Source organism: Glycine max, chromosome 6 (genome assembly GCF_000004515.6).
Source record: "Glycine max cultivar Williams 82 chromosome 6, Glycine_max_v4.0, whole genome shotgun sequence".
In the NCBI taxonomy this organism is placed as follows: domain Eukaryota; kingdom Viridiplantae; phylum Streptophyta; class Magnoliopsida; order Fabales; family Fabaceae; genus Glycine; species Glycine max.
The window spans coordinates 36344644-36368241 of record NC_038242.2 but is presented as its reverse complement, the minus strand read 5'-3'; the positions used below and the strand labels follow the sequence as shown (position 1 = coordinate 36368241).

General features: G+C 36.1%; 2 pseudogenes; one reads left to right on the top strand and one right to left on the bottom strand.

Moving 5' to 3' along the window:
- The first annotated feature begins 497 nt into the window (after positions 1 to 497).
- Positions 498 to 12864, top strand: LOC106799066 (uncharacterized; annotated as a pseudogene).
- Positions 12865 to 16566: 3702 nt separating this feature from the next.
- LOC102666832 (heat shock cognate protein 80-like) lies at positions 16567 to 18723 on the bottom strand (annotated as a pseudogene).
- Positions 18724 to 23598: the final 4875 nt, after the last annotated feature.

Sequence of the window (23598 nt, the reverse complement as noted above, 5' to 3'; positions counted from 1 at the left end):
AATAACTATGATCATTTCTACCTTACCTATTTTCCATCATGGCCTTGGTTTGTGTGTTTAGATTGCCACCAGAGTCCTAAATAGATAATATCTTTCATTGCAAGTTTGCAGCAGTCCCAAAACCCAATTTTTTGTCGAAACCAAGTGTCATGATTTCTATATTGCCAATTTTGCTAGCTGTTGATGTTGCATCATAGTTTTGCTATGTCATCTACCTTTGGCCTCATCTCTTTACCTTACAATTTAGGCAATTCTATCATTAGCCTTTTTCAATATATAGAATTGGCAACATGCAAACATATCTAATCCAGGAAATTCCACCACTAATAGCCAGCCTATAATCCATAACCAATGAAGTCCCCTATCTCCAATTTATTCCATCTTCTAATTTTATTGTAGTTTCTGCAGATTTAAAATAAACGTTTGGTTCTTCGTTTCAACATAAATCTATTGTTTAGTTTATAATTCACCCAATTCTGCCTTTAGTCATTTTCAACATGCAGAACTATCAACATGCAAAGAGATGTGATTCTGCAAAAGGGAGGACCAACAGAAAACGTGTTATGCAGCAGAAGCGACATGGTCATGCTGAGTCATCTTCACAACCAACAATTAATTGCACTTTAGAATATAATAGTGAGACATCTGATATATCATGTTCTGGAAGAAATGAATTTACTTAGTTGTCTTAATCACATTTTCTTTTGTTTCCTCTCTATTTTGTAGTAATTGTTTCTGATTCATCAGAAAGTGAAAATTCTGAATCCACACAAGGTACTGAAAAAAAAATGTTTCCTGCTCTTTTCTGCTATGTTTCAAATATTGCTATTATATATATTTCTAATTTATGCAGGTTCAGGCTCTAATTATATGACTCCCTTCGAGGATTGTCAATCTCCAACTAATCAGCCTGTAATCAACACCAAAGGTAATGACTATAATTCTGATTTCCAGTTTCAGATGCTACTCTACATGTTCTTAAGTTAATATTCAAAATTCTGATCATGATATTGTACTATGATATTGAACAATTTCAGGATATTCTGATCTTGGTGATCAACTCATCCAATGTAGATATTGTAAAGCACAAATGTGGTATGATGAAAGAATATCAAAAAATAAAAATTTTCAGAATCCAAGGTTCATTTTATGTTGTGGAGATGGCAAAGCTGAAATGCCATTATTACAAAATCCACCTGAATATCTGCAACAACTTCTATTTCATGATGATACAATTGATAGTAAAAATTATCAACATAACTTGCAAGCATACAACATGATGTTTGCCTTTGCTTCTGCTGGAATTAAGCTAGATAAAACAATTAATAATTCAAGAGGACCTCCTACGATCAGAATACAGGGGCAACCATGCCATAAAATAGGCATTCTATTACCAATGCCTGGCAAAAAACCCAAATTTGCACAGCTATATATCTTTGACACAAAAAATGAAGTGCAAAATAGAATTAATGTCATGAGGTAGAAGTTCTTTTATTTCTGTCAGTGAGAAAATTATTCATTCACTTTCAATAGTTTGTTCAGTTATCAATATTTTTAAATATTGTTTTTTCAGTCAATATTCCGGAATTCAGAATCATATTGTTTCAGCTTTAAGTCACATGCTAGATCAACACAATTCTCATGCTAAAAGTTTTATAATGTCCAGAGATAGATTGGCAGCTAATCAAGCCAATAATATCAAATTGCAACTCATAGCTGCTCGGGGAAAAGATGGTCGTGTATATAATATGCCTAATGTTCTGGAAATTGCTGCACTTATTGTTGGCAATTTTCATCCAGCTCAAAAAGAGACATTATTGTTGAAACTCAAAATGGAGAATTACAAAGAATCCATGAACTTCATCCTAACTATCTACCACTAAAGTATCCTCTGCTCTTTCCTTATGGAGAAGACGGATATAGAGCTGACATACTTCATCGTTGTACTTCATCCAACAAAAAAAGAAAGTGAAACCGTCTGACAATGAGAGAGTGGTTTGCTTATAGACTTCAGTCCAGGTCAAATGAAGCGCTGACTTTATTGCATTCTCGAAAATTATTTCAACAATTCATTGTTGAAGGTTATACCATGGTGGAATCTGAAAGACTTAGCTATATCAGAAACAACCAAAAGAAGCTTAGAGTTGATAAGTATTCTAGCTTACAAACTTCATTGGATACTAGAACAGCTAAAGGCTTAACCAAGGGAAAAAGAGTCATCTTACCCTCAACGTTTGTTGGGAGCCCACGTTATATGGATCAACTTTACTTTGACGGTATGACAATATGCAGTCATGTTGGTTTTCCAAATCTTTTTATTACTCTAACCTATAATCCAAATTGGCATGAAATTCGTAGATGACTTTCACCTTTAAATCTCAAACCGACAGACAGGCCAGATATTGTATCACGAATTTTCATATTAAAATATGAACACATGCTGTCAGACTTAACAAAGGGTCAATTACTGGGAAAAGTGGTTGCATGTAAGTTCACCATCATTTTTATACTTAAATACAAATATAACTTGGTCATTTGGCCATTTTTGTTTGTTGTATAAAGCAGATATTCATGGCTAAAATATTACAATTTAACCAATGCTTTTACAGATATGAAATACAAAATTATACTTACCATCATAAGATTATCTTTTGTGAATCACATATATGCATTTTATAGAGTTTAGTTGGTCATCAATTTTTATAATTAAATTAAATACAAATATTAGTTGGTCATTTGGAGATTTTTCTTTGTTCTATAACGTAGATATTAATAGCTAAAATATTACAATTTAACCAAAACTTTTACAGATATGAAATACAGAATTATACTTGGCATCATAACTTTATCTTTTGTGGATCACAGATATGCATACTATAGAGTTTCAAAAGCGAGCACTCCCTCACGTGCATTTATTACTATTTCTACATCCAGACAATAAATATACATCTTCAACTGACATTGATAAGATAATATCAGCTGAAATACCTTCCCATCAAGATGACCCAGAACTCTACAGATTGGTGGAGAACCATATGATACATGGCCCATGCGGAATTTTACAACCCAACTCTCCATGTATGAAAGAAGGCAAATGCAGTCGTTTTTAACCTAAACAATTTCAGCCTCAGACTCTTTTGGATTCAAACGATTATCCATTCTATCGTAGAAGAAACAATGGTCATTCAATTTCAAAGAATGGTGTTATCATTGATAATAGATATGTAGTACCTTACAATCCAAAATTACTGAAAAAATATTGCGCTCATATAAATATTGAATGGTGTAATTAAAGTACTTCAACCAAATATTTATTTAAATACATAAACAAAGGCTATGATAGGGTGACTGCTGTTATGCTTTCTGATAGCGATAATGCAGCTCAAAATGTAAATATTCATAATGATGAACTTAAAGAATATCTAGATTGCAGGTAATTTCATCTTAACCTGCATAATTTATCATCTCACTATTATTTTTATTAACCAACCTATATCACAGATACATTTCTCCCTGTGAAGCTGCTTAGAGAATATTTGCTTTTCCAATCCATGGCAGAAAGCCTGTTGTTGAGAGATTGTATTTTCATCTGCCAGATCAACACAACATTATTTATGAAGATCATGATGATATAGATGATGTACTATCAAAACCAACTATTTTAGATTAAAAATTCCTGGCTTGGATGAACACTAATAAAGATTTTGATGAGGCCTGAAATCTAACTTATTCCCAATTTGTGTCAAAGTTTGTATATAATAAAAGAAACAGATCATGGCAACCCAGAAAAAAAGGATATACCATTGGAAGACTCATATGGGTACCACCATGATGCAAGCTCCATTGGAGCTTGTAGGCCTAGGATCTTCTTCATCAATGGATTCCTTTGCTTCTTGGAAGATGAATGGCAGCGGAATGGAGAAAGGGAGAGAGAGAGGAGACGCCACTTCAAGGATAAGATGAGTCTAGAAGAAGCTCACCACCTAGGAGGCCATGGATAAGAGCTTGGCGGAAGAATGAGATGAATGAAGGGAGAGGGAGAGAAGATCACGAAATTTTGTGCTCTAAATGAGCTTTGAAATCTGAAGTTTAATATTCAAATCATCAAAGTTGAAAAAAATGCACACACATGACCTCTATTTATAGCCTAAGTGTCACACAAAATTGGAGGGAAATTCAAATTTCACTTGAATTTGAAATTGAATTTGTGGAGACAAAATTTGGAGCCAAAATTTCACTAATTATGATTAGTGAATTTTAGTTATGGTTCAGCCCACTAATCCAAGATCAATTCCAAGATTCTCCACTAAGTGTGCTTAGGTGTCATGAGGCATGAAAAGCATGAAGGACATGCACAAAGTGTGACTATATGATGTGGCAATGGGGTGTAGTAAGCAAATGCTCACCTCCCCTTCTAAAATTTAATTGGATTGGACTTCTACCAATTCAATTAAATTTATTTCCAACCACGCACATCAAATATCCACTTAGTGCATGTGAAATTACAAAACTACCCCTAATACAAAAACTAGTCTAGGTGCCCTAAAATACAAGGGCTGAAAAATCCTATATTTCTAGGGTACCCTACCTACATTATGGAGCCCTAAATACAAGGCCCAAAAATAATGAAACCTTAATCTAATATTTACAAAGATAAGTGGGCTCGTACTTAGCCCATGGGCCCGAAATCTACCCTAAGGCTCATAAGAACCCTAGGGCCTTCTCTTGCATCTCTGGCCCAATCTACTTGGAGTTTTCTATCCAATGCCCTTGCGGGGTAGGATTGCATCATTCCCTCCCCCTTGAAAAGGATTTGACCTCAAATCCCGAGGTTCTTGAAACTCTGGGCTTTTTTCCTCACACCTGTAAAAAGAACAAAAATATATGTATTAGTGGTGTTTAGTATGTTGAAGTAAGGTAAGGTCTGAAAACTCATTTCCTGGGCATCTTCCCATGAAGGAACATGGTTCCTCACCAACTCAAGGAGTGGTGCTACAAGTATAGAAAAATACGGGGCAAACCTTTTGTAAAAGTTTGTTAAGTCTTGGAAGCCCCAAATTTTTCTTACACTTGGTGGAGTGGGCCACTCAGGAATGACCTTTATTCTCTTAGGGTTCATGGGAACCCCTTGATCACAATTTAAAAAATTAAGAAAAGTAAAGCAATAGAATATACCTTTTTCTGTATTTTCATGTTGATTATTCCTACCAAAAAGTATGACAAACCTAAGGTGTCCCATATGAGTGCCTAAGTTTGTATTGAAACTAAAAATAAGAACAAACCTACCTAACGAGTCCCTATGTACACAAATCATGAAGATGTTGGGTGCACGAGTGATTTTACAAAAGAGTGTTGCACCACCCAAAGCATTCATCACACCACCTATTTTTGGGATTTGGTGCCTAATAATACCTATTTTGGGCACCAACAAAGCACAAGGATTTAATCTCTTGCGAACCAAACCCTCATCCAACAACTCCTTTACTTGAGGAATAAACTCAAGCCTAAGAGATGTGGCAATGCTAACAAGTGTCTTTTTACAAAGGAGAAAATGTGGAGGTTGTCTAAGAAGGGAAATTTCTTTAATATTTGTCTTTATTTCAAAATGTCTTTCCTTCTTAGCTAACCTCTTGGAGGAGACACTTACCTCCTTATACTCCTCCTTAACCATTAAAGGTTGTCCTTCTTCTTGGGGATAGATTTCTTCACTAGATTCTCCCCCTTTTGCTTCTTCACTTTTACTAGAGGAAGGTGAAGTAGTAGTCTCATCTTGGCTACTATAAATGTCTTGGCCCCTCATAATCATGGTTTTCTTGGTGGGGCATTGAGAAGTAATGTGTCCTCTTCCAAGACATTTAAAGCACTTCATGGAGCTAGTCTTCTCTTGCATACTAGCCTTAAGGGGTTGCTTTTCTATTGTCTTCCCCTTATCATCTTTGGGCTTAGAAGGTCTCACCCCTAAGATTCCTTGACCTTGGTCTTTCTTTGGATAAGAGTGAGAGCCATAAGATTTTGAAGTAGACTTCCTTTTAAGTTGTTGCTCTGCCCTTATTTCCCAATCTAAATTAGCCTCTACATTGTCCTTCCCATGGAAATATGGGAGTTTAATGTTAACCTCTTGAGGCTTTCTTTCATTTTCTCTCCTATGGGAGTGAGGTCTAAGATGTGACCTATGCCATCCTTCATAATAGTCACGAAGTTCTTCACTTAGGCTCTTGCAAGAGTTATGACTACTATAGGAGACATGTTTTTCTCTTTTCATTTCTTTCATTATTTTTCTTCTTTCTTCCTCTCTTATTTTCTTTCTTTGATCTTGACTTATTTCTTCCACTCTTTTTTTACCTTTTTCTTTTCTCTCTTGTTTTTCTTTCCATAACTTAAGGGATCTCAACTCATCTAATATCTTATACAAGGGGTCCTTAGGAGTAGAACCCTCACCATTAACACTAGATGAAGAAAGACTCATGTTGGTTCCTAAGTTATGGTTCTTTCTAGTTGGGGGTTTGAAAAAAAAGGTAAAAGAAACTATGGTTGAAACTAGCCAAAATAAACACTAAAAGAGGTGTGAAAGATAAGGTAAAAACTAATTGGTAAAAGGCAAGCTATCTAGGCGGTTTGACAATGGAGGGTAAAGGAAATAAGCTATGAAAGTAAGCAAGAAATTAAAGTGCAAGAAATGCAAACTAGGCGGATCCTAAGAGTGTTTGGATGACCTCATTTAAGGTTCCCAACAAAACACTCACTATCCTAAGGGGAAATTGCCTAAAATTATTACACACAAATGGAAGTAGGGTGACCTAGCGGAGGCTCCCAACTTACTTCCAATGAAAGGCCTTTTTGTTACAAAATTTGAAAGCAAAGCAAATTACCAATTACAAAATTACAAAGAAAAAAAGTCCTCAATTGTGGTGGCTATTCTCTCTTTAGTGTTTCACTCAATTTGGAGTGCTTCTTAGTCCAATAGCTCTTAAGGTGGTTGGCCCCTTGCTTCTTGACTCAAATTCTTCAAGATATGGCACCAATCCTCCTTTCCAATTCCCTATATGGCAACTCACAAGCAAGGAAACAAAGAGACAAGCAATAACCAAAGACAAAAAAAAATGAAATGACAGCTAAACCAATAGAGTTTTAACAAGACAAATTTCGAAGGATTATTCAACAATTAAAGCAATGAAAAGCACAAAAAAGCAAGCTAGGACTCAAAGAGAAACCTAGAATGGCTCTAGAGTAGAGTAGAAAAACTCTAAAAAAAAAGACTCAAGAAACCTCTAGTTTTGGCACTTGTTTTCACAATAATTTTCAATTGAAATTTTAGAACTAGGATTGGTATAAAATAGGCACCAATTATAGAACAAATTTTGAGCCAAAACAACAAGCACACTTTCCTTTCACTTTTCCTTTTTTTTTCCTGGACACTGATTTTTCTGCCAACTTGTGAGATTTTTCTTATTTTTTCCTTTAATCCAAATCGCTTGGTTATTTTTTTATAATTTTGGTCCAGATGTCTAGAAAATTCAGTAAACGTTTCAGCTCAAAAAACGTAGTGACCAATTCCCAGTAATTTATACAAGTTCATATGTTCAAGCTGCCAGCACCAGCGATTTCAGCCTAGAAATCAAGAGTAGTATTTATGTTGCTTAAGGCTTGGATAGTTACAATTTGTGTTTGCCTATGCTCAATTATCTTGAATAACACAATTAAAGAGAGATTAAGACTTATTTTGATTCACAAATCCAGCCACAACTCAGCACCACAACTCAACTTCATCATAGGCATCATGTAGGAAACTTAGAAAACAAAAAAAAAAGTTCAAGAACAAGACTACTTCTAGGAATTGATTTAGAACATGTTATGAACTAAATAACATGCATGAATTAGACTCAAAATTCAAAAGATAGGCTAAGAATGACAATAATACATGAACAAATGTATCTAGAATTCAATCAACAAAATAAAATCAACACAAACTTAGAATATAATGTGACAATTACTATGACTAAACATGACTCTAAGACAACATGGATTAAGTGATTTACACTTAGATTTTTGTGTTTTTTTTTCTAATCAATATTTTGGAACAAAATTTAGATCTAAAGGTTCAGCACAAGAATATTATGAATGAAAATTGATAGAACCTAAAATCAACACAAAAACAAGATTCAAGAGTAGATCTAAAAAATTTGAACCATAGAAATGCAAGAACAAGTGTAGATCTAAGATTTAATCGGTTTTTTTTTTTAATCTACTCTAAACAGCACCAAACCACAATAAAATTGAGGATATACATGGAGAATAAGATGAAGAACAAGGAATTGAAGAGAATTCACCGAACAAAAAGATAGAGGAAGCAAAAAAACATCACCTAGATGAAGATGCTCATGATACCACATGATGCAAGCTCCATTGGAGCTTGTAGGCCTAGGATCTTCTTCATCAATGGATTCCTTTGCTTCTTGGAAGATGAATGGCAGTGGAATGGAGAAAGGGAGAGAGAGAGGAGACGCCACTTCAAGGAGAAGATGAGTCTAGAAGAAGCTCACCACCATAGGAGGCCATGGATAAGAGCTTGGAGGAAGAATGAGATGAATGAAGGGAGAGGGAGAGAAGAGCACGAAATTTTGTGCTCTAAATGAGCTTTGAAATCTGAAGTTTAATATTCAAATCATCAAAGTTGAAAAAAATGCACACACATGACCTCTATTTATAGCCTAAGTGTCACACAAAATTGGAGGGAAATTCAAATTTCACTTGAATTTGAAATTGAATTTGTGGAGCCAAACTTTGGAGCCAAAATTTCACTAATTATGATTAGTGAATTTTAGTTATGGTTCAGCCCACTAATCCAAGATCAATTCCAAGATTCTCCACTAATTGTGCTTAGGTGTCATGAGGCATGAAAAGCATGAAGGACATGCACAAAGTGTGACTATATGATGTGGCAATGGGGTGTAGTAAGCAAATGCTCACCTCCGCTTCTAAAATTTAATTGGATTGGACTTCTACCAATTCAATTAAATTTATTTCCAACCAGACACATCAAATATCCACTTAGTGCATGTGAAATTACAAAACTACCCCTAATACAAAAACTAGTCTAGGTGCCCTAAAATACAAGGGCTGAAAAATCCTATATTTCTAGGGTACCCTACCTACATTATGGAGCCCTAAATACAAGGCTCAAAAATAATGAAACCTTAATCTAATATTTACAAAGATAAGTGGGTTCGTACTTAGCCCATGGGCCCGAAATCTACCCTAAGGCTCATAAGAACCCTAGGGTCTTCTCTTGCATCTCTGGCCCAATCTACTTGGAGTTTTCTATCCAATGCCCTTGCGGGGTAGGATTGCATCACACCAACCACAGGAGAATTGTTTTATTTAAGAATGATGCTTGGCAGCTGCAAAGGACCTACTTCATTTGAGGATATCAAGACTGTTGCGAATATCCAATATCCAACATATAGAGAAGCATGTTTTGCAATGGGCTTTCTACAAGATGACAGAGAATATGTTGAGGCAATCAGAGAGGCCAAGAACTGGGGCACATCTAATTATCTAAGGAAATTGTTTGTATTAATTCTGTTAATAGGTGCCATGAGCAAACCTGAAGAAATTTGGAATCAATGTTGGCATTGGCTAGCTGATGACATTGGATATCAATATACTAAATCAACAATCAACTCAGGTAGGCTGTAGCAATTTTTATGTTCCACAGCAATGGTCACAATCATTCACTACCAACTTCATTTTTATCTTTTTATTGACTAACAACTTGCTTTTTTTTCTTAGAAATACAGATCAATGATGATACTCTTAGAAATTTGGCATTCATTGAAATTGAACAACTCTTGCACATAAACCAAAGATCACTAAAAAACTATCCTACAATGCCATATCCTCAGGATATCAATCTCACATCGTACCTACAAAACAACTTGGTATTATCAGAACTCGACTACAACCATGATGAAACGAGATCAGAATTTGAACATCTTTTTGCATCCATGACAGACAATATACTTATTCATACATTATAAATTCTATTAGTGACAGTTAACATCTTATAAAAAATGGTCATTGCGAATTATAAATTATATTGATGCTTTTAATATTCTATTAATAATAGGGAATCTACCCTCACTTAATTGTTTCCATCAATGACTAAATTAATCTTCATTTCAATATAACATCAGCTTACCTATCAATGCAGATGAACAAAAAACAATTTATCACAGAATTATCCAAGCTGTCAACAACAATGAAGGTGGAATGTTTTTTCTATACGGATTTAGAGGCACAGGAAAAACATTCATATGGAGAACATTAGCAAGTTCATTGAGAGCAGAAAATCAAATTGTAATTATTGTTGCTTCTAGCGGAATAGCCTCTCTATTATTACCAGGAGGCAGAACTGCACATTCTAGATTTAAAATTCCTGTACCAATTTTTGAAGACTCAACATGTAATATCCATCAAGGCACCGAATTAGCAGAATTATTGAACCAGACAAGCCTAATAATTTGGGATGAAGCACCAATGGCCCACTAATTCTGTTTTGAAGCGCTTGATCAAAGTTTAAGAGATATTATCTGATGAGGACAAGACCAAGAGCAAGGGCAAGGATCCACTTGAAGGACTTGGAAGACCTATGACAAGGGCTAGAGCAAGGAAAGCCAAGGAAGCTCTTCAACAAGTGCTGTCCATACTATTTGAATACAAGCCCAAGTTTCAAGGAGAAAAGTCCAAGGTTGTGAGTTGTATCATGGCCCAAATGGAGGAGGACTAAATGACACCACTTTGTCTCAATTTTTAGAGTGTTTAGTTTGTCTAAATAATGGCCCAATCCTTGTAAAGTTGGCTGACCAAAAATATGTTTTGGGTTAATCAATTAAAAGGGCTTTAGTTAGGTTTAGTTCAAGTTGTAATAAGGGCCCAATTGGCAACCTAGGCATCAGCCTTTTGGGAGACCAAATGGTGGCTGACTTGTTGGCTGTTGGGGGTGACTTTTGGTTGCCACAATTTCAGTTACACTCAGCCATTAAGTTTGTTTTAATTCCCTAGGTTAATGGCATTAAGTTATTTTAATTCTAGGTTAGTGGGTCATTACTAAAATCTGCTGTAAAGCTTCTATATAAGCTGAACCATTTTATCAATAAACACAAGTTGAGTTTTATTCAGAAAATTAGAGTTTATCTCTTTTATCTTAGTGAGAGTGATTCTCCTAAATTCTTGAGTGATTCAAGAACACCTTGGCTGTATCAAAGGACTTTCACAACCTTTGTGTGTTGCCCTCGCTGGAAAGAGTGATTCTTTCCTTCCTTTCATCATCACCCTTGTTCTTTCAAACCACAATTCCAGAAAATCCACCTCTGCCCAGAATTATCTCGTGGCCATAACTCCCATTTTACGCACTCAAATTAAGTGATTCTTGAGCCTAAATTGAATTTCAAAACGAGACCTTTCACCTCGTTTTGGAATCACCTCATTTGGAGCCCTGTAGCTTCAGTTATTGCCATTTCTATATTTCTGTCCAGCCACCACTTAACCTACGTTTTACCATCCCATTCATCCATTTTATGCCAAGAACCACCTTATTAAGACCCACGAAATTAGCCACCTTATTTTCCATCCTTTCCTTAATCAATTTCCGCATTTTCCATCAAGGTTTAATCCTAGACGATCCTAAGTTAGCCCTTGTGCCATGTGGGTTCATATCATTATCACAGATAAATCAAAGTCAAATCAAATATTTGGAGGCAAAGTTATAGTTTTTGGTGGAGATTTTCGCCAAATACTACCAGTCATCCCAAGAGGAACGCGCTCAGACATTGTATATGCAACAATCAATTCATCCTATCTATGGGATCCGTGTGAAATATTGACCTTGACAAAAACATGCGCTTACACAACAATCTAGAATCAGTTGATGAACAAGAAACTGCCACATTTGCTAAATGGATTCTAGACATTGGAGATGGAATTATAGATGATGAAAATGATGGTTATGCTACAATTCAAATTCCTGCTCATCTACTCATTACTCAATATGATGATCCAATCGGTGCTATAGTCAAATCAACATTCCCAGACTTAGATCAGCACCACAATAATCCTGAATTCTTTAAATCGAAGGCAATATTGGCTTCAACAAATGAAATGGTAGAACAAATCAATGATTACCTGCTATCCTTCATTCCAGGTAATTATATCATTACTTATTTAATTGTCACTTTCTCAGATAAAAATATAACCACTGAAATTGTAATTTTGCAAATCATAGGTGACCACATGGAATATCTAAGCTCTGATTTCATTGATAAATCAGAAACCAGTGAGAATTCGTATTTCCAATCAATTACTACTGAATTCCTTAATTCATTGAAAACATCCGGTTTGCCAACTCATTCTATCAAACTTAAAATTGGAAGTCCTATAATGCTGTTAAGAAACCTCGACCAAAATCAAGGTCTATGTAACGATACTAGATTAGAGGTAACAAAGATGGCAAAACATGTAATTGCAGCTGAAATTATCTCAGGTAAAAACATTGGCACGACTGTTTATATTCCAAGAATGTCAATGTCTCCTTCACAATCACCCTGGCCGTTTAAACTATTAAGAAGACAATTTCTGATTATGCTATCTTATGCAATGACAATAAACAAGTCACAGGGACAATCACTATCCATGGTTGGACTTTATTTGCCGAAACCGGTATTCACTCATGGCCAATTATATGTTGCATTGTCAAGGGCCAACTCAACAAAAGGATTAAAAATTCTTATTCATGATGATGAGCAGAAAAGCATGAATTCCACCACGAATGTAGTCTACAAAGAAGTGTTCAGAAACATTAAAAGTTAAATTTCAGTTGTTTAATATCAGATTCAATTCTATTGTCATGCTTTTTCAAACAGTTTTATTCTTTAATAATCAATTGTTCAATATTATATTATCACTGCATTATATAATTTGAGTTATTACAACCTTCAATACAATTCAATTGATATTAAATATTGATAATTGACAATCAATTTCAATTCTTTTCCCATGTGTTCTGAAACAGTGCTACTCTTTTGTGATCACTTCTTGCAGACAATTCCATTGATTTTAAATACTAAGAATCTAGCAAGAATAACAACAACCAATCTATAATTTTTTAAATAACAATGACAATTCCATTCATATCACCACTTTCACACAGACACACATCGAGAAAAATACATATATATATATATATATATATACACACGTGGTTTTATTAATACCAAAATATGCTAGATCAGTTAAACATCTTATCTTTTAAATCACATTATAAATTAAAAACTAAGGATAAATAAGGCTGACTAAGTAGCGGTAGTAGTAATTAGTGCACTACAATACTTTGGAACTTGATATGTCTAGGAGAATTAGAGTCCTCACAGAAAATCCTTTTCATTTTGTTTTGATTTATTTCAGTTTGAATTTCAGTTTTTTTACTGTATCTTGCCTATTCTTCTCTATTTTCTAACGTGCCTCCATTTTACTCATTTTTTAGAAATTGCACACACAACAGTTTCACAGGGGCATTAATTGAGAAGATATAGGTGACGGCAGAGTTGATACTGCAATTACTTCAAGCACGGGAACGTGTAAAATACTTTAATGATTAGGTGAATTTGACATTATTAATCTATTAATTAATCTATCAAGCCGAAAACCTCATGAAAAAAATTAACGAATTTAAGGCCCAACTATTATATGCACACCACAAACAGCACTAAAGTCCAATCACTTCTAAAACCATTCAGAAAAAAACCCTTCGGTTACTTCCACAACTATTCACGTTGAGGCTCTTCATATCACCACTGCCTTTCACATTCAAGAAGCAACCATTCACTTACACCATTTCCAACATAAACCTACCTCCACTTATGCCATCGAAAAGATAAATCAATTAACCAAGTGCACTCAACTATTAACCCATACTACCCGTTCCTCTGCAAACATCATCTTAACATCAAATCACCATACTTTTACTTCAAAAAAACCCAACATGAGTACCTCATCCTCCACCGCTTCAACCAGAGTAAGGACCCACTCTTACAAAATTTATATCTTGCAATGCATCATTTTTTCGTTTAAACTTTTGACATTAGCAAATCTTTTGTTCATGCAGATCAGATATCCAATTGTGAGACCACCAACAATCATGCAATTCAGAGTAGCTTTCCACAATTGATGATGTCATTTCTCTTCGTTCTGTTTTTTCCCTGTTTCCTGCTTTACCTGTTCTCTTTTTGCCTATTTCTACTGACTTGCATGCTTCCATTGCATTTGCATGCTTTTCAGTTCCCCACATTTTAAATATATAGCATTTTGCTTTACCTGTGGATTTCGCGTGGAAGTTTATATCATTTTCATTTAATTCCTTTAACTTTTTTCATTTTCTCTTTTGACATATTATTTCTTTTCATGCATTTTCTTGCTTTTTATATTCAAACATTCATAGAGATACCCCCATTTTACCATGAACAATGGGCACCCAATTACCCACACGAAGTTCGGTTCAAATACAATGGAGCAACCTACCCAATACGGGTCCAACAACACCGAGGTAGATATTTTTTTGCAGATGGACTCTCAGAGGTCAGGGCAGATTTAAAAATCTACGAGTCTATTATCATCAACTTCTTTGCCTGCGATGATAATACCGTCTTTGATCTACATTTTACGCCTCCCCTCAATCAACAGACATGCGGTAGACCAATACTTCATTCCCGTGTACATGCCTGGAGAACTGAAATTACCCAATGTATACTGGGTGCTCCCCAACCACTGGTAATATACAATCACATTAACTTGCATTATTATGAGAATTTCAATAACATTATTAATCTCTATAAATGATCCGCAGGAAATCCCATCACATGCAAGGAAATATCTGAAACAATGTGAGAATCACTTGACAATTTTAAGGAAGACTGCACCTCCTCTGCAATGGGACGTCGTTACACTTGACCGCGACATTAAAGATAAAAGTATCGTTCGGCCATGGTACAAGTTTCTCAGGGAAAACGATTTCCATCACGAAGACGAGGTATCATTCTATTACCGGCCACATGAAAGAATTTGGGAAATAGTCATCAGAAGAGAAAGGAAGTGGCTATAATTTTCGCTTTATATGTAATTATATTTTGCTTTATATGTAATTATGTTTTGTTTATTTTCTCTGAACAATCTCTATTTCATCAACATTATAATTATATATCTATTTAATATTCAATTATGCTCCTGTGATTGCAATTTTATTAACCAAGTGACTCGTGCGTACAGACTAGTTTGCATATATAGTTAAAAAAATAATGGGGTGATACCTGACTGTCCCTAAGAAAAGTTAGAATCTAATGAAAATAACAAAAATTTTATATTATGTAATAAAATTTATTAAAAAAAATATAAATTTATACGAGTCTCACTTATCATTTAATGAGATTCACCTATACTTTTGTAATTTTTAATAATTTTTAAAAATACTAACAGATGATGTGTTAATAAAAATATGTAAGAGAATACTAATTTTCTTTCTCCTATTAATGTAAAGTAGAGCATTTAAGAAATCTAAACTCATTTTAATTAATTATATAGGAAGGAATTTTTATTTATTTTTTGCACAACATAGGAAGGAAATAGTGAACAAAGTATTTGGTTTGTAGAAGCCAAGCTAGAGCAAATGGATAATATTACCGAAGCACTAACTAACTAACCTGATACCATGGCCTGGACCACATGTTATACCAGTTATTTTGATCTTGGAGGATCCAGCACTAATAGCTCAATTTCATTCAACGAGATATTTGATATGGAGGTACCCCCTCGGTTTGAATCTGTTGGAGGTAAAGTACATGAGCTTAAAAAGGCTCTAAATGAACTGAATGAAACAGTCCCTAAAAAAACTAGTGGGAATATTAATGTACTCATCTCACTAGCATGATAAAATTTCAGCAGTAAGGATGCTGAGCCAAATTATGCATGATCTTAAAAATCCCATCTTATAGTTGTCCATCACACAAAGTAACTAAAAGGTACTTGTGGAAAGAACATTCACAGGCTCTACATTGTCAAACAATACTAAATACTAAGTAAAGCTTGGCTCATATGACCTCTACATCATTAAGTAGAGGTGAAATATGTGCTAAAATCTATTGGGAAAACAGGAAAAAAAAACAGAAGTGAGGATTGAATGGCATAACCATGAATCCACTGACAACACTGCATACTACACAATTGTTCCAAATGTCTTGACCACGGATTTCCTCTACTGAGGGTAGTCCTATAGGCTCAATTTGAGGGTTCTCTAGTTGTGTTGAGTTCAAAGAAGCATTTTCAATTCCTTTAGTAGAGTCATCATCCATTGGTAAAGCTCAAATCAGGGATATGCTAGAGCTATGTAATGAAGAATGAATAGTTATTATAAAGCACAAATACTCAAAATATCTATCTATATAGATACAACAGAGTCAGTTCTCAAGTATTAAAATGAAAGGAATCCAATTGAGATAACAAGATTCATAACATTATAATGAATCATATGAGAGGTAAGGCAAAGCAGAGAGAGATAGAGAATGTGGTTGGCACAAGTAGCACATGGAAACAGGTAAAAAGCAATGAACCTCCAGCTTGGGACTCCCAAACACACTACTCATCATCATTGTGCTTGGTGGTAACAATGACCTTTTTGGCAACAAGATATACAAAGTAGAACCCCACACCAAATAGTCCAATCATACTAACATTAGCACCAGCAGCCAAAGCTTCCACGAATTCCTTAGTACCAGACCTAGCAATTGTACCCAAGTTGTTCAGCAAATCTGAAAAAAAAAACATCACAAAAATCAATTAGAGACTAACCAAGTAAACAAAAAAATTGGTCCACAAATATCTCAATAAAATAACATCTCAACCTAGTTGGATCGAGTGACCTCGAAATAATTAAGAAGGGGGATTGAATTAATTATGAATGTGTCTTGACTAATTAAAAATTTATCCTTCTTAATGTTACTAGATTCAATTAGGTTTTACTACTAAGTTATGAGAAAGTAAAGAATAGAAACAATAACTTAGACAAAAGTAAAGCGGAAATAAAAAGTACACAGCGGAAATTAAAGAGTGTAGGGAAGAAGAAAACAAACACAAGATTTATACTGGTTCGACAACAACCCGTACCTACATCCAGTCCCCAAGCAACCACCGATTCTTGAGATTTCCAATAACCTTATAAAATCATTTACAAGCAAAGATCCATAAGGGATGTACCCTCCCTTGTTCTCTTTGAACAACCAAGTGGATGTACCCTCCACTTGAATTGATCCACAAGAGATGTACCCTCTCTTGTTCTCAGTATTACAACCCAAGTAGATGTACACTCTACTTGTACCACAAAAGATGTACCCTCCAATGTGTTAAGACAAAGAATTCTTAGGCGGTTAGTCCCTTGAATCTTTGTAAGGGGAACCAAAAGATATCTCAGGCGGTTAGTCCTTTGAAATCTTTTGTCAAGAGGGAGAAGGGAAGAATCAAAAGAATTCTCAGGCATTTAGTCCTTTGAATCTTTTGGCAAGAGGAAGAAGGAATGAAGAAGAAGAATAGCACAAGTTTTTGGTTAATGAACTTTTCTTGAAAGAGAAAGTATTGTGTAATCGATTACCATCATAGTGTAATCGATTACACATCAACAGATGTGACTCTTCATTTTTGAATTTGAAAATCAAAATATTTAGAAACACTGGTAATTGATTACAAGTATTGTGTAATCGATTACAAGTTTGAAATGATTTGAAAATGTTTTATCACAAGTTGTGACTCTTGAAATTTGAAATCTAACGTTTTAAAACATTGGTAATCGATTACATGATTATGATAATCGATTACAACTTTATAAATCAGTTTGAAAAGAATGTTGGCTACTAGTAATCGATTGTTGCCTTATGGTAATCGATTACCAGAGAGTAAAACTCTTGGTAAAAGATTTTTCTTTGAAAAATTCTCTTGAACAAAATTGTGCTATTCAATATTTTGAAAAACTCTTTTAATACTTATCTTAATTGAGTCTTCTATTGAATCTTCACTTTAATCTTGATTCTTGAAACTTGCTTTGATTGAACGACTCTTTGATTCTTGAAACTTGCTTGACTCTTGATTGTTGACTTGAGTCTTTGGCATCATCAAAATAATCTTGGAAAACATTGCTTCCCCAAACCTACCAGCTTTGGTCATGCCAATACCACTGTTAACAATGGTCAGCATATTGTTATTCTTGTCAGGAATAATATGAATGAACAACTTTGGCTGAGCATCGAGCTTGCTCTTGTCCATTAAACTCTCAAATCTAATTTTGTCCAAAGCCTACAATTTTACATACAGCCACATAATTAATTAATCTATCAGAACAAATCAACTCAAGAAGAAAAGCAATATTAACACAACCACACATCACAAAAAAAATTTAGTGGCAGAGTACAACATTCCAATCATAAATTAGATATCACTAATTCACTATTCACCATTAGAGTTTGAGAAAAACATTGTTAAAAGAGCAACAATAATCGAATTCATTACATATCAAAACCAAAACAATATCCTAACCGCATGAACTTATATCTAATCCACCATCTCAATGCCAAAGGTGACGGACTCAATCTGGCTCTGGTCCTCGAGGACTTGGTTGGCCTGGATGACAGCCATGGAGAAATCAGTGTTGGCAAACTTTCTGATGTCGCGGAACTAGTGGACATCGTCCTTGCATTTTCTTCTGGCGGCGGCATTACCGGTGTCTAACATCTCTCACAAAACCTAACCCTAGGCCCCCAGCATCGGAACCTCTTTTCCCAACAGGGGCGTTCGAGAACAGGTCATAGAGGAGCGTCAATAGGAGCATGGAGGAACAAAGCGCATGAGTGAAGAGTGAATGGGAGAGAAGAGATCGAGAGCATGCTTCACAAACTTGAAGCTTAACTTCTTCAGCGACTGTGGCTCACGGGCTCCACCTTGCATCTATCTTTATACTTACCCAATCTATGATGCCAGTTTTGATGAAAATCGTCATCATATTGAATGGTTTGCATACTCTTATTTACGAAAATACCACCGGTCATTTGTTAAAAACGCTTTTAGTAGAACTGTACTTATTCATTTGTCATAAAAAGCTTTTTATTTAGTGAATGATACATATATACTTGTTCATCCATGTGCCTGTCTTTTTTTTTCATGTAGATATCATTTGCATGCATGGCCATATGTAATAACCAGGCTTGCATTTCCTCGTGGCCATATATGTTTTTCCTTTTTTATTTAATATTTTTTGTTTCATTTATTTTTTTATTTTTTGTTTGATGAATGTTTTGCTGGTGTTCTGTGTTGAAGAATTGCTCCTTGACAAGCACAATTTCAATGTTTTTCCTCGATAGGCTTGGAGTTAGAAATGCAATGGGATGGGAACCCATTGGTTATTTTATTCATCTATAATTAATTTAAGTTTAACTATAAAAAAACTTAACAATAGTGTGACTGTGCAAAACTCCTTCATCCATTTCCAATTTTTGTAGTATTCCTATGATGATCATAAACTATCCTACACTCCGCAGTCCCTTCCAAGCTCAAATGGGTGAATCTTGCAGCTTTCATAAATTAATACATGGTACTCGACACATCTTAAGATTAACATGAAATTCATATTAGATAAGTAAATGATTTCAAAATTTGACATACAGAGGAGTGTTTAATTACTCACCAAACTGTTACAAGTCACTTCGTACTTAGTCAGGAGGACTTTGAAAGTGACTGAGTTAGGAACTTTATGGTACAAGTAGTGCCATTTAGGGTAAGCTTTTGGTTAAGAGATGCTTTTGAAGATGGCGAGGAGGAAAACACTTTGTCCATAGTGGGTCAGGGTGATCTAATGATTTCCTGTGAGCCCATAGAACTCTCAAGTTTTATCCATCCAGCAAGTAGAGCTGAGCTCACCAGATCTTGGTTATATGTGACAGAGTGCATGTTGCCACTAGAGTGCAGTAAATGCCAAGTATGTTATAGTTCATCCTTCCACCTTCCAGCATATGACCTACACACTTCACCATAAGGCTACATTTAACAAGCAAAGTAATATAAGCAAAAGTGTTAAAGTCATGTTTATTTTGGAATAGTCTTGAAATAATTTCTAACCTGATCAATAACATGAATAGTGTTAAACATTTCCTCTTATTCTTTTTTCAATCTTCATCATTGTGAGTGTCATTTCCTTCCAGTTTTGTTGATGTGCATCCATCGTTTCTAAATTCCATTTACAATATAAACATGACATTAATATGCATGATACATTTGAACTATATGATACCAATAAATTAAATCTTTACAACCAACAATATGATACAAATGATATTTCATTTTGAAAACCAACAATGATATTCCTATTATGGGGGCCTAAGGTTGTGGCATAATTCTCACACCAGCACAAAGTCCCATTATAAAACACATAAAAACAAAAACAAATATTACCAAGCATTACCAAACAAAACCAAGAATGAGCATGACAATAAACAAGCATTACCAAGAAAACCAAGAGCATCCATTTAAATTATAAACAAACATTACCAAGCAAAACCAAGAACAAGCATGAGCATTACCAACCAAAACCAAGAACTTCCATTTAAATTACGAGCATGAGCATTACCAAGCAAAACTAAAAATGACCATCAACATTACCAAGCATTACCAAGCAAAACCAAAAATAAGCATGAGCATTACCAAACAAAAACATTCATTTACAATATCAACAAGCATTACCAATCATTACCATACGAAACCAAGAACAAGTATGACAATAAACAAGCATTACCAATCATTACCAAGCAAAACCAAAAACGAGCATGGCAATAAACAAGCATTACCAACCAAAACCAAATAAGCATTACCAACTACCATAGAGCCCAAGCTCTCGTGAGTGAGAGACTGACCTTATGTAACTGCGAGAATGCGAACATGGCTACGCGAGAACGGAAGTGGAGCACAACAACGCGAGAGATGTGACAATGGCAGTGTGACAGACTTGAGGACGGCAACAAGAGAGTGGGAAGGAAAGAAAGAGAGAATGAGAGAGAGATAGAGAGCGAAAGAGTGAGAAGGCGAGGCAAGCTAGAGGCGTTGGAGGACCTCAGAGAAACCATCCTTTTAGAGGAAATGGTAACAAGAGGATGAAGCCGTATGCTAGCAACAAGGGGAAGCAACCTATGGCTACCTCCAACATGAGCCAGTCAAGGGGGACTGGGGTACAGTGCTTTCAGTGTGGGGGACCGCACCTTAAGAGGAATTGCCCACAGCTCCAGCAGACACAGGAGAACCGCTGTTATGTTTGTGGCAAGGTGGGCCATTATGCTCGAGAATGTAGGGTGACCGGGAGGCCGACAGTGACGGCCAATTCCAACACCGTCAATCGTGGACCCACTAATTCCACAAGGAGCGGTAATGTTAGCAACAACAACACTAGTGGTGGAAGACCAAAAGTACCCTCTCGGGTGTTTGCTATGAGTGGTTCAGAAGCGGCTGCCTCCGACGATTTGATACGGGGTAAGTGTTTGATTGCTGATAAACTACTAGATGTACTTTATGATTCAGGTGCCACGCATTCTTTCATATCTCATGCATGTGTAGAGAGGATGGGGTTATGTGCGACGGAGTTACCATATGATATGGTGGTGTCTACTCCGACGAGCGAGCCTGTAACCACCTCTCGGGTGTGTTTGAAGTGTCCTATAATAGTTGAGGGTCGATCTTTTATGGCGGACTTGATTTGCCTACCTTTAGCTCACATAGATGTGATCTTGGGGATGGATTGGTTATCTACTAACCATATCTTTCTAGACTGCAAGGAGAAGATGCTAGTGTTTGGTGGAGATGTAGTTCCAAGTGAATCGTTGAAAGAGGATGCGGCCAACGAAGAAACGGGGGATGTTCGAACTTACATGGTGTTGTTCTCTATGTATGTGGAAGAGGACGCTAAAGTTAGTAGTATACCGGTGGTGGCAGAATTTCCAAAAGTTTTTCCTGATGATATCTGTGAATTACCACCTGAGAGAGAAGTGGAGTTCATTATTGACTTGGTGCCTGGGGCAAATCCAATGTCGATCGCACCTTATAGAATGTCTCCGGTGGAACTAGCAGAGGTGAAGGCACAAGTGCAAGATCTTTTGAGCAAACAATTTGTTCGCCCAAGTGCATCACCGTGGGGAGCACCGGTCTTGTTGGTTAAAAAGAAGGATGGAAGTATGAGGATGTGTGTAGACTACCGGCAGTTAAACAAGGTCACTATCAAGAACAAATATCCTCTACCAAGGATAGATGATCTGATTGACCAATTGAGGGGAGCGACGGTATTTTCGAAGATTGATCTACGATCTGGATATCATCAAATCCGAGTTAAGAAGGAGGATATCCCAAAGACTGCGTTTCGGACCCGGTATGGGCACTACGAGTATTTAGTCATGCCATTTGGAGTGACTAATGCTCCTGCCATCTTCATGGACTATATGAACCGTATATTCCATGATTACTTGGATCAGTTCGTGGTTGTGTTCATTGATGATATCCTAGTGTATTCGAGGAATAAGGAGGAGCATAAGAAGCACTTGAGAATTGTGTTGCATATCCTGAGGGATAGGAAGTTGTTCGCCAAATTGTCGAAATGTGAATTTTGGTTGGAGAAAGTGCAGTTCTTGGGGCACGTGATTTCTAAGGACGAGGTTGCGGTGGATCCGAACAAGGTGGAGTCGGTTATGGAGTGGCAACAACCGACAACTCCAACGGAGGTTCAAAGTTTCTTAGGGTTAGCTGGCTATTATAGAAAATTCATTGAGGGATTTTCTAAATTGGCATTGCCCCTAACTAAATTGACTCGTAAGAATGAGAAGTTTGTCTGGAATGAGAAGTGTGATCAAAGTTTCCAAGAGTTGAAGAGGCGGTTGACGACAGCTCCAGTGTTAATTTTGCCCGACCCTAAGAGGACATTTGAAGTGTATTGCGATGCAAGCGGGCAAGGCTTGGGGTGTGTGTTGATGCAAGAGGGAAGAGTAGTGGCTTATGCTTCACATCAATTACGTCCTCATGAAGTTAACTATCCGACCCATGACTTGGAACTAGCAGCGGTGGTCTTTGCCTTAAAGATTTGGAGGCATTATTTATACGGTACTCACTTTGAAGTTTTCAGTGATCACAAGAGTCTCAAATACTTGTTCGATCAGAAGGAACTCAATATGAGACAACGAAGATGGATGGAGTTCCTCAAGGATTATGATTTTGGACTTTCCTACCATCCAGGAAAGGCTAATGTAGTAGCCGATGCGCTGAGCCGGAAATCCTTACATGTTGCCACTATGATGAGTTTGGAGCAGAGATTGATAGAGGAGTTCCAAGATCTGAATCTAGCAATCGAGATGCGACCCAAGAGCTTATTTGTGGGAGCATTGCAGATCACCAATGAATTCGTAGATCACATACGCGAGGCTCAAGAGGATGACCCATTTTTGCAAGGCAAGGTGTTAGATGTAATGGGGGATAAGGATGTGGAGT